The following is a 12464-nucleotide window of genomic DNA, read 5'->3' on the forward strand; positions in this document are numbered from 1 at the left end:
GGTGATGCAGGAGTGCATCGATGTGCCCCTGCCGAGCGACGACGAAACTGAAATGTCTAGTGACGACGGCTTCACTACAGTCGTCCCAAAAAAAAAAAAAAAACGGGAGTAAAGGATGAAAGACTGCGCCCCCCACTGAAGAACCCCACAATCGCCAGGCAGCAGGCCGAGCGACTTCGCAAGCAGCCCGTCAGAAGGGCAAACAACTCGGCCAGTCAAACGGCCGCCAACACGTCCGTAGGTTCGAGCCCTGCCCCGCCAAACCCTGCCCCTCAGGCAAAGAAAATGCAGGTGAAACCCCTGTACGTATTCGTGGACTCTGGCCACAGCTACCCGGCCATTAAAACAGTGCTGGATGCAGCACTGCAGGAGCGCTGGTCATGCGGCAGTCGCGGCATTGACCAGCTCATGATTCACACTGCCACTGTGGAGGAGTACCACAGGGCAGTGCGTGCACTGGAGCAGGCCGGAGTGTAACACTCTGTGCTGCTGCAACGGGACGAGATCCCGAACAAGTTTGTGTTTTGTCGAGTGCATAGCAGCACCGACAAACAATTCATTCAGGCTGAGTTCGCCGCAATGGGGCTTCCAGTGCAGAACTTCTGGTTTCTGTACAACAGGCAGACCAGGCAACCTATAAATAAGTTAGTTTTAGAGCTCCCGAAGGCCGTAAATCCAGAAATATTTACGACCTGAAGTCATTCGGAGGCCTCAGCATTCGTGTTGAGGACTATCGACACCCCAAAGGCCCCCTCCAATGTGGCAACTGTCAGAGGTTTGGCCACCCCGCAAAAGGCTGCAGAGCCTCCCCTGTGTGCCGATGGTGCAGCCAAGGGCACAAAACCGAGGTTTGCCCCCAGGGAGGTGACAGGACGAAGGCAAAGTGCGCGCGATGTGAAGGCCCGCATTGCGCCAATTACAGAGGCTGCGTGGCCTACAAGAGGGAGAACTGGCGTCACCTCCCGCAACAGGAGCGGAAAGACAGAGAGCTGCAGTCCAAACGCGCAGTGCGCGAAAACAAGCGAGTAGCAGCCGCGGCTCAAGTCCGCCCGCCCCCACAACAAGCCGGCCCCTCAGGCTACTGCCCCCAGCCCCCAAGGCAGTCGTGGCGAGCCACGAGCTACCCTTCCCCCCCCCCCCCTCGCAATGGCAGAACCCTAACCAATATTCAGTGTTGAGCGATATGCATGAACTGGAATACTCTGTATTGGCAAACCCACCCAGGCCTAGAGGCCAGCCCCTGCCCCAGAGGCCCCCGAAGAAACACCATTCGGGGCACAAAAAACGGTAAAGGCCGGGCGCAAGGTCAGGTGACGGATCAGCCAGGTACTAAGGCGCCACCCAACTCCACCCCTGCCCCCAGTGATTCCATGAAAGTCGTGCCTGGGAAACAACAAGCCAGCCCGTTGCAGACTGACTCACCAACAATATTGCCAACTGATTTTTTTTTGACGTGACAACGTCTAATAAATCGATGAACGCCGGCTGCACGCACGAAAAAATGTCCCACTACGGATGTCCCACTACGGATGTGTCCTGTTTGCTCATTGTACGCATGCGTGGCATCTCTCTTCCACTTGATTGGAACAACAATCGATTTGACTTTTCAATTATATTTTCGTCGGTACGGTTATTTAAAAAAAATGTTGAATATTCAAATACGTTTTGAACCAACAATGGTGTTTTACAGTTATACATAATAATTCAAATTACACCCGGGATCTTTTGCACAATGTTTTAAAAAATATTGTAACACATTATAAATAAGTTTGGTGTATTTGGGATGCGTATTTGTTATAAAATCGTGTTTAAAAACCGAAATAATATTATTCCCCTACTAAGAACAAAATTTTTATAAATGTTTATATAACACCTACAACTATTATCTTTCAAATATGGTCTTGTGGCCTTGTGGTTAGCCACGCTAATTTCCATTTTAAAGGTTGTCGGTTCGAATCCCGGCAGTTGCGAATTTTTTTTTGTAGGGGCCTACTTGTAAAAATAAATACGGCACACGCAACATTTCAAAAGTAATAAATATATTATTTTGAATTAATGAATGCAAATAAATGTAAATTTATTAATTAAATTGTACATTTCATTTCACTCCTTTGTATCCATACAAAATAGTGATAATTCAATAAAAATGATTCAATTTTATTCATAAAAATATGCATAGGTAGATTTTATCATACAAAATATAGAATTAAAAATTAAATTAAATAGAATTAATAGAATTAATAGAATTAATATTAGAATTAATAATATAATAAATAATTTAAAAAAATTCTTCCTCAAAGAATACAATATTTTTAATGCCTAACTGGTTTGGTTGCTAAAACCTATTACGGCTCAGTCTCAGGCCGAATATGATATTTCATTTTCTTCTGGATCAAACATTTCATCAATGTTTTGTTATGACGTCACGTTAAACTATCGTCCGTAAACAGACTTTACAGACAACCATTTTTTTCCTAACCTAACTAAAACTAAGTGTATTTTGTTTGGGAGGGTCTGGGTTAGGGAAGACTCTAGGTACGTCCCAGGCCGAAGCCTTTACGCCTATTAATGCTGGGTTTAAGCCATGCAGACAAGGGAGCATGCATCGTGTGCTTGATTGGGGATTGGCCAGCCATGGCTGCGATTGGCGCCATGACTAACTCCCTTTTTAACTCTAGACTATAACTCGATAAGTTGGGCCCAGGTAAAACCTCCATAGACAGAGGGAAAACCCTGGGCACTATCATGCGGGATGCAAAATTTCATGCATTAATTACGAGCAGGTTGGTTACAGGAAACAGAAGGATGGTTCAGGAAGAAGAGCTGGTCAGAGTAGAAAGAGTCTACCATGCGGGGTTGGGCGCTTGGAATGTTGTGTCCGCTTGTGTTGTTTAGGGGCACTGGTTTTTTTTGGGGCGATATAGTCGTTTCCCCCCAGCTGCCAGCCAGCTGAAACTTAAGACTAAGTTGTATTCTAAATCTAAGTGACATGTATTTAGCGCATGTGTGGACATTAAATGTTTTAATTACGTTAATTATCCGCGAGCTGAGGCATGGGCCTTACTCCGGAGAAACTATAGCTTCAGGTCGCCTGTCGCCTGTCAATGGCTGTCGGCACTTAGAGAAATTAGTTCATCCGTCATTGCTTAACCCATTACCACAGCATCTACGCATCCAGAGCTACGAATAATTAATTTAAACAGTGTATCCGCAAGATGGCGCGTCAGGAAACACTCAGGAAGAGGACACAGCACTTGTTGCCTGTCGCCAGTAAGGGCAGTCGGACGGTCAGCAAAACTATCCAATTCCCTCATCGCGAGCCCTTTAGCCCCAACTCCCTACTATTGCCAACTGCTTCACCGCAGCTAAATCCCGCGGAGAAGCCAGCGATGGACGCGAGCGACTTTCTGAAGCTCGTAGGCCAATCGGATGCCATTACACAGGACCCTAACCTGGCACACGTCCTGGAACCAATGTGCATTTTAATGGCTATTTGGTGTAATCCGTCCAAGTCAATAGAGGACAAAATAAAAGCCACCACGGGCTTCGTGACAGCATTAGCGGCCAGCTTTAATGCCGCACACCCTTAATTTAGGTTCTGCCATTAATATTACTCCCGTAGACAGTAGATTAAGTACCATCCTTTACTGGAATGCACGAGGAATTAGAAATAAAATAATCGAATTTACCGATCATTTAATTAAACATAATATTAGAATCGCAGCGATAAACGAAACACACTTAATTCCAACATATCGTCTAACTATCTTAAATTTCACTATTTATAGGCACGACCGTGATACCAGAAGTGGAGGGATTGCCCTACTAATCCACGGAAGTATACAACATAGTGAATTTCATTTACCTGAATTTAATAAATTAGAAGCTGTTGAAATTACTTCTAAAGTCAATAAACAACAAATAGTGCTTATTTAGATGTATGCACCACCGGGCAGGTCACTAACTGAAAACGAGCTGGACATCTTATATGGCTCAGCTCCCACATTTCTAGCAGTCGGCGATATTAATGCCAAGCATAAAGACTGGAACTGTCGGAGCAATACAGCCAATGCCCTACTGCTGCAAAGACACGAGTCTAACAAAAATTATCAAGTAAGTACATGCTCCCTCAGAGCCCACGCACGATAGCGGAGTACTAAGGCACAACCCCGATATTTTAGATATTGCATTAAATAAGAGAGTTCAAACGGGATTCGAACTCAGAGTTTTTCACGAAATGTCGTCTGACCACTTTCCAGTACATCTACTATTCGATGACGTGGACACTGACATCAGTCCTCCGAGAAAAATTAAAGACTACAAGAAAGCTGACTGGAGAGGCTTTCAGACGTATTTAGTCGATAATTTGCCTGCAGCCGATGCTGCCAACTTCGAAACGAAAGATAACATCGAATCAGCAGTCACTGAACTTACAGTTAAAATTCAAACTGCAATTAATTCATGCATTCCAGAAAAGGTGGTTTGATTTAAGCAAGATGTACTGCCGGTGTATATTAGGGATTTAATTTCTCAGAAAAATAGATTAAGGCGCGAATATACTCGTCGTAGGCAGCGCGACATTAAAGCGCGAATTAATGAATTACAGAAGATGATTTCCGATGAAATAACTCTATGGAGGAGCAGCCAATGGGAGACGAAAGTCTCTCAGCTACAGGTGCAAGATGGTAGCACCTGGAGTATGACAAAGCGGTTCCTCCATAAGATAGATAAAATACCTCCGCTACAAACTCCCACTGGGTTCGCTTTTACACCGACAGACAAGGCACAAGCCGTCGCGAATACCCTTGAATTAGCCTTTCAACCTAATATCGAACCCTGTGATCCGCAATTTAATGCCGTAATATACAGAGACCTTACAATTAAACTTAATCAGCCTTTAACTTCAAAACCTTACTTAAATCAATATCAGGAAGTTAAACAGGCTATCAGGCGTATGAAACCACGTAAGGCACCGGGAAACGATGGCATTCAGGCAGTAGTCCTTAAGAAACTGCCTGACGAAATTTTGGAATACCTAGCTCAATTAATAAATGGAATACTTAAACTACAGTATTTTCCATCGCAGTGGAAAGAAGCGAATGTGATATTTTTTCATAAATTCGGAAAAGACAAGACACTGCCCCAAAATTATAGGCCCATTAGTCTGCTGAGTACATTATCAAAAGTAGCCGAATGCATAATTCTGCAGCGACTAAATGCTCACATTAAAGAAAATAACGTACTGCTGGACGAACAATTTGGTTTTCGCAGCGCCCATTCAACAACGCATCAACTGGTCCGTATGACAGAACAAATAATAACTGCGTTAAATCAGAATAGCTATAATCTCGCAGCGTTTTTGGACATAGAAAAAGCCTTAGATAGAGTACTTCATGAAGGCTTAATTCATAAATTATATAAAACTGGCTTCCCCGATTACTATATTAAATTACTGGCCTCGTATTTAGAAAATCGATCGTTTAGAGTCACGACAGAAGGAGCACAGTCCGATTTAAAAATAATTAAAGCTGGAGTCCCACAAGGCAGCATATTGGGGCCGGTTTTATTCAATATTTATATCCATGATATGCCTAAGCCCGCACACCGATCAGTTCAGTTTGGCTGCTACGCGGACGATACGGTATTGTTTAGCAGATATAGTATTCTAGAACTCGCAGCAGACAGATTGAAAACCGCGTTAAATTCAATAGAACAGTGGTGCACAAAATGGCGAATTACGGTAAACCCTACTAAATCAAAAGCTATAGTTTTTACGCGTAAACATCTCCCGCCACTCGAAGATAGGCCACGACTAACACTTTTCAATGAGCAAATTCGTCACAAAAATGTGGTTAAATACTTAGGCGTGCACATGGATAGGAAACTACTATGGCGCGATCACATAGAGGCGAAAATAAAAACAGCTTTCACTAGGCTCATGGCCCTCTACCCCGTCATGAGCAGACGTTTAGGTAGCTCTGTTAAAACGGAATAATAATTTATAGCGCGCTAATTAAACAAATAATCACGTACGCAGCGCCGCTGTGGGCAACAGCAGCGGAATCTCACTTAATCAAGCTACAGAGAATTCAGAATAAGAGTATTCGTATTGCGACAGATGCGCCTGTGTATTGCCCCGTCAGGGCCATGCACAGAGAGCTCAAACTCGAACTTTTAAAACATTATTATTTCCGAACTGCGCAAAAATTCTATGATAAATGTGCCACAAGCAGAAACCCATATATTTCATCACTGGGCGAACAAGATCCAGAGTTGCATAGAAAATATAAAATGCCAAATTCAATCTTGGCTCACAGACCTCCGTAGTGTGCTATGGCTGGCTGAGCGATCGGCCAATCAGCGCGACGCAGTTTTTTTTTTTTTTTAATTATTCTCCCGCGAGTTGAAACTTTAAAATTATAGACAACATTAAAATGAAATAATTTGCTAATTCAAAATGGTCCGAAGCACGCAGGTGTAGGTTTGTCTCCCGGGAGTTCCACTGCCTGTGCTATTAGGGCTGACTCCCTATGTCCGATGGGCATGGCCCGCCTGGCAGGCTTCACCTCCAGTGCCGGTTGTGTTTCTGAAAAACATGGGATTTTGATTTGCAAGCTTGCAACAAATACCAAAATGCGCATAGGTCTTTACTTCAGTCACCTGTAACTTTATACGCCGACAGTTCCTCTTTATTTAACTAGTAGTATAGTAGTATATATTAGAGATTTGTAAATTAGTAATAAGTCCTAGCTACTAAGTAATAGTCATCAAAAATATATATTTATAAAATAATAATAAAAAAATTAAAAATTAAATAAAAAAAATAATATTTATAGTTATTATTTTAGTTTTATCTTAAGCACTGCACGTCCATCCCTGAGTTGGGTATTTGCATATTTCGTAACGAAATGCCAAGTTTGTAAGTCATTTATCTTTTTTTTCTGTCTTAGTTTCTTAGTTTTTTAGGTGCTGAATGGCGGCGGAATGAGTGGTCAGTGTAACCATTCACCACCAGGGGCGCTTGCGTCCCTGGTCACTAAATCCAGTCCTGGATAAAAAGCAAAGCGGACCACGAGTGCAAGTGCCCAACCCCCGCATGGTAGATTCTTTTCTACTCTGACCAACACTTTATCCACACTATCTTCTGTCTCCTGTAAATTCCTACACGTAATGCATGCCAAATTGCATCCCGCATGAATGTGCCCAGGGTTTTCCCTGTGTCTATGCAGGTTTTACCTGGGCCCAACCTATCTCTAGTTATAGTCTAGATTTAAGAGTGAGGGGAGTTAGTCATGGCGCCAATCGTTGCCATGGCTGGCCAATCCCCTCCTAGCACATGATGCATGCGACCCTCTCCCTGCATGGCTAATCCCAGCATGACTAGGCGTATAGGCTTCGGCCTGAGACACACCTAGTTCCCTCCCTAACCCGGACCCCTCCAAAATTAACTTAGTTTTAGTTAGGTTAGAAAAAAAAATCGGAACTACCGACGTGACGTACTTCCGCCGCGGGTATCCAGACTGTTCCTCGGTCGGGCCCCGGCGGACTATAAATATCGGGCCAGTCTCTGACTCACCCGGCTGCGTGAACAAGCGTTTACCACGACCCTCACCAACGACCTCCTCCGTCACGCTGCCCGTGGACGTGCCGACAACTTCAGCAGGAACATACGGTAAGAGACGCCGTCAGAAACTACGTCTGTCAGACACTGAGTCCGTAAGGGACTCTGAAATTATTTTCAGCGTGGTAGAAAAAAAACACAAGTCCACAAGGGACTTAGAATAATTCCAAGCAGAAAGAGTTTGGACTTAGAATATTTTCGCAGAGTGAGGAAATAGAAGTTTTGCCTCGTCTGTAGAATAAAGGGAAATGTCTCGTGAAGGTCACGAGGCATGGAAGTGTTTAACTGGAGCTGATGGTAATACGGCAGTAGGGCAGCGTGGCAAGTGACGGAGGAGAAGTCGGAGCCATTCGCATAACGTAAAGTGTACCAACCAGCAGCACGTTGACGAGTAGCGTGACGTAACAAACTGACACGTCCGCAACCAACGTAGCCTTTACGTAATTGGATTCGAATGAACAGTGTTATAAGTTCCCGAACAGTGCAGGACAATGTTACGACCATTCCTGTGTAAACTTCAGTACACAGCTACTTCGTAGAACGACTGACGGGGCGAGTCCACAAGACGTCGCCAACTCCGCGGAAGGCGGCGATTCAGAACCTCCCTGCCCATTCAATTGGTGTGGCGGGCGCGCTGCCAGCGGAGTTGTCTGCTGAGTTCTCCCGGAGGCAGCTACCTACCAAGGCGGGTAACAATAAAGACTACTCGCCGCAATATTGGCGGGGCACCACGGACTACCGCTATCACTAGTCAGGAGACATTTCAATAGAACTCGCCGACTATAATTAAACGTGTGTGTAAGAACATAAACATTTTAGTGTCATAAATTTGCAACTTGAGACTTACACCAGAAACACTATTTGATAACTGTAAAGTAAATCAGACCACAGTGAGAGAGTATGTAATAAGAGTTTAATCGATATTTTTTATAAACTTTGTAACCAAGTTAAACTGTGCTATTAGCGATTTCATGTCAGTTCTCCTGGATTATATTCTTTAACATTTGTTATTCTCTGACGGTAAATTGATATTGTTTGGCAAGTTAAATTCGTGTTATTACAGATAATACGTAATATTTGAATGTGCCAAAAACCTAATAATGTTCATATTTGTTACAAGTAAAATTTCGATTGCTGTTTGCTTTATAACAAGGCAGTAATTAAATGTGTGTAATTTATATCAGTGAACCAATATTGTTAATTGTGTTATTCTGTTCACAGACACCCTGGGCACTTGTGGTAGTCATCAAAATAATAACTCAGAAGTTTATCAAGTTTGATCATTCGTGTATTGAAGGATGTGATGTAGTTACAAGTTTTGTTAATAAAATAACTTTTGTTTCACGAACTTTGGAACCACTTTCTGAGATTCTAACCCTTGTCCTCCCGCCCTTACGGACAGTAGGTAACAAAAGGGTTAAACATAGGAACTGCTTGATTAACAACACAAACATTAACATGATGCTGCAGTACTGAGGGTGAGAGTGCCAAAGGGAAAAATGATATAAAAGCAGCCTCCTGCCAACACATTTTTTCATTACACCTCCTTGCCTCCCAATGAGCCATCCAGCCAGCCAGCCAGCCAGCCAGCCAGCCAGCCAAAGCCAGCCAAAGCCAAAGCCAAAGCCAAAGCCAAAGCCAGCTATTTTTTTTGCCCATACAGGGTTCGAACTGAGGACTCCGAGGTCCATGTCGAGAAAGTATGTTTTTTAAATATTTTTTAAAATGTTATTAATTGAACTTTTTTATTAAAATCAGATAATAAATAAAGATTTTTAAGATGGCGGCCGTAACGGTAATTGCAACGGTGATGTCATAATCCTAGATGACGTCAGAGGCTTATCGGAGGCTGTAGACATGGATGCTTAAGCCTCTTTTACGAATACGTGTTCTCTCTAAGGCAAAAGTATTTTGAGGTTTTTCGAAATTTTAATTTTTGAATTTTTGAGGAAGTAAACGAGAAATGTTTCCTCAAAACGGTAATTTTTGAGTCATTTTGAGTCATTTCTGAGGAATTTTTGAGTCCAAGATGGCCGCCGTGACGTCAGAGCAATCGGTCATTGACCCGGAACCAGCACCACACCCTGAACCCTGTGCCAGGATCGCAATTTACATACTACTAACGAACTCGCGCATAATACCAACACCAGTTCAGTCCTCTGGTCAAAGTTTGTTAGTAGGAAACGTTTTTATACTGGTGGGATTGTTTTCTAATAAAAACAATTACAATACATACCAACACAGTTTCAGTTGGTTTAAAAGCTTCCAGTCATTCGATACTGCGGAAACTTTTCTCGGGGGGTGATGACAGTCACCCTGTTCCGATGCCGATGCCTGTAGTCAAATTTCAAATTAAAAGTTCAAAAACAATAAAAAGAAAAAAGTTACTTTTCGGCATGGCCCCAACCAGCAGGTAGGAAGTGACAAATTCAGAGATTTATTTTTTCTAGAGAGCTATCGACGACGCAGACACACCTAGCGACGATCGAGCGACAACTTTTTTTTTGCTTGTTTGCTTAAGGCCCTGTGCTAGTACTCTGTTGAGTGCCGCTCAGAGACCCTTCGCAGTTTTTTGTGGAGTACCTAGTCCACTGGACTTACATCCTGCCTAGGGGTTGTGTATGCTAATGCTATCATATCATTAGATTGGCATGTTGCTTGCTGATTGGTGCTTAATCCTTATTGACTGCTCCACTGTACAACTACATTGGATCAGATGGCCACTCAGCAAAGCTGCCCGAACATGCGTACTCTTATTTTGTATAATTTTTATAGGTTATATATATATTATAAATAGAACTACAGGCAAGACTAGTTTGAAAACTTTACGTTCTGTACGGTAAATTTCTTTATTCGTAAATACCTTCTGCACGCTATTTAATTTAAAACACCTGCAGTTTCGGGTGAGTTATATCACCCAGTGTCTTATAAGTCGACCAAAATAGCAACGTAAATTCCGCTTATTGAGGCTTTCTACAGCCCGTACCAATCTGAAATAATCTCAGCCTTCACGAGGCAATGCAATCTCTTTCGCTTCCTAACTCGGCAGTTCCTACCAAGTAAAACTCACACGAAAATAATCTGCCAGTTACAAAAGTCTTTCAGATAAAAACAAAAGGTTGGGAAATTCTCCGGAAAATAAATACGTGTAGCTAATATCGATGGTTTTTTTTAGTAGCTTCACGTCACCGTTGCAAAATAAATTGTTGCAAAATTAGCTGTTGTGAAAGCAGACAGTCGTCCGGACGAGACCCTTGGCACGCCGAGGCTCGCCATGCGGTGGGGCCTAAGTGATACCTGGCGCGTCAGCGGAGATTGGCGTCGCTTCAAACACCGAGACCAGTTATTTCACCCTCTGGGACACGTGGCAACTAGATCTACCGACCGCGCGTTTCCTCGTTAACTTTGAGCTGCAAGAAGTGACCGCCACCTGGGGGAGGAAATCCTCGTGCGATCATTTCCTAACCCACAATAAAGAAGACTGCCATAGCATTTGTGTTTGAATACACCATTGCCAACAATAACTACATTCCCAACAAAGAACGAATGCTCGAGCCAAAGAACAACCCACTGCTGTGTTGAAATGGAACCAGTGAAGTTTGGAAATGTTCGCAGAGCCAAACAAAAAATTCAACAAATTTTCAAATTAATTTAATGATCACCTGTCGATTAGAGTTAAAAAAATAATTTGCATAATTTTTTTATGCGTGTATCTGTATTCGCATCTTCATCACAATTGCTGTAGAGGACCTACTTTGCGAGATGTAGGTACCTATAAATAATTTTACAACTGAAGCAATTTATAAGATGGCAAACATATGAGATTTAGTAATTACACAGCTTAGAAATAAATTTCAAGTTGCTAATTATTGTACTTCTGATGCTGTATATCACCACCGTGAAACGTACATCTACCACAGGAAAGAGGGGGAAAATATCTTATCGAAAATCTACCTCTCAAAGTGATGTGCTTGGGGAAACGCCTGCTGACAAAACTTTGTAATGCTCTAGATAGTTCAGAAAGGTAAGCTCTATTTACATTAGTTTCTCCCACTGCCTTTCGAACTATTCAAGAACATGGGTGGATGTTGTTGGGAGTGGAGGGGATTAACATCATCATTGGTGGTACTACCGACACGAGCAATTGTTACCTGTCTTACTCTTGAATCTTCTTATCACATTTATTATAATTTATAAGACAGCTTCAAAATATCCCGCAAGTATCCTCTCCGTCAAATCGCGAAGTTAACATTGGAGTGGACCTAGCGACTTGAACGAATGCTTCGACCATGTGAATCTGGTAGTATGTGTGGCATCACATCATATGCTAATTTTCATGAACGAAAAAAAAAATCAGTGGACAGCCATTTTTAACGTAGCATGCTCACGCGGTCGTTAAGACATGAAATAATTGTTCTTGGTTTGATGACAGTTCCACAGAGTTGATTTCAAAACTGTTAGGAAAATCCTGAATGGACAGTATGCTCGTCGATACAAGCGATGACGCTTGGAGCTCAAGTGGCGTGAGGAACAGTATAGCACCTCAATGGCGTTTGCACAGCTTGTCTGTGGTCTGGAATCTGCGGGATGTGGGTTAGATTTCCGCTGTATCTCCAAAGTCCTAGAGTGGTGAAGAAGGTGGAGCGGTAGAGGTTGCCATTGAAGGCTGTTTGTGAAAACCTCTATAACTCGTCTGTTCCTGTGCGGGGTAAAAACTGTGCCGTACAACTTGTCTCAAATTTGACAGTTCTCAAAAGAATAGAAACCACGATGTCAAACTCGCTGTTGGTCGCAACCGAATTTCAATAATATGTCAACTGTAAACGGACAAATTCCATGGACG

This window comes from Bacillus rossius (genome assembly GCF_032445375.1).
Source record: "Bacillus rossius redtenbacheri isolate Brsri chromosome 4 unlocalized genomic scaffold, Brsri_v3 Brsri_v3_scf4_2, whole genome shotgun sequence".
Lineage (NCBI taxonomy): Eukaryota > Metazoa > Arthropoda > Insecta > Phasmatodea > Bacillidae > Bacillus > Bacillus rossius.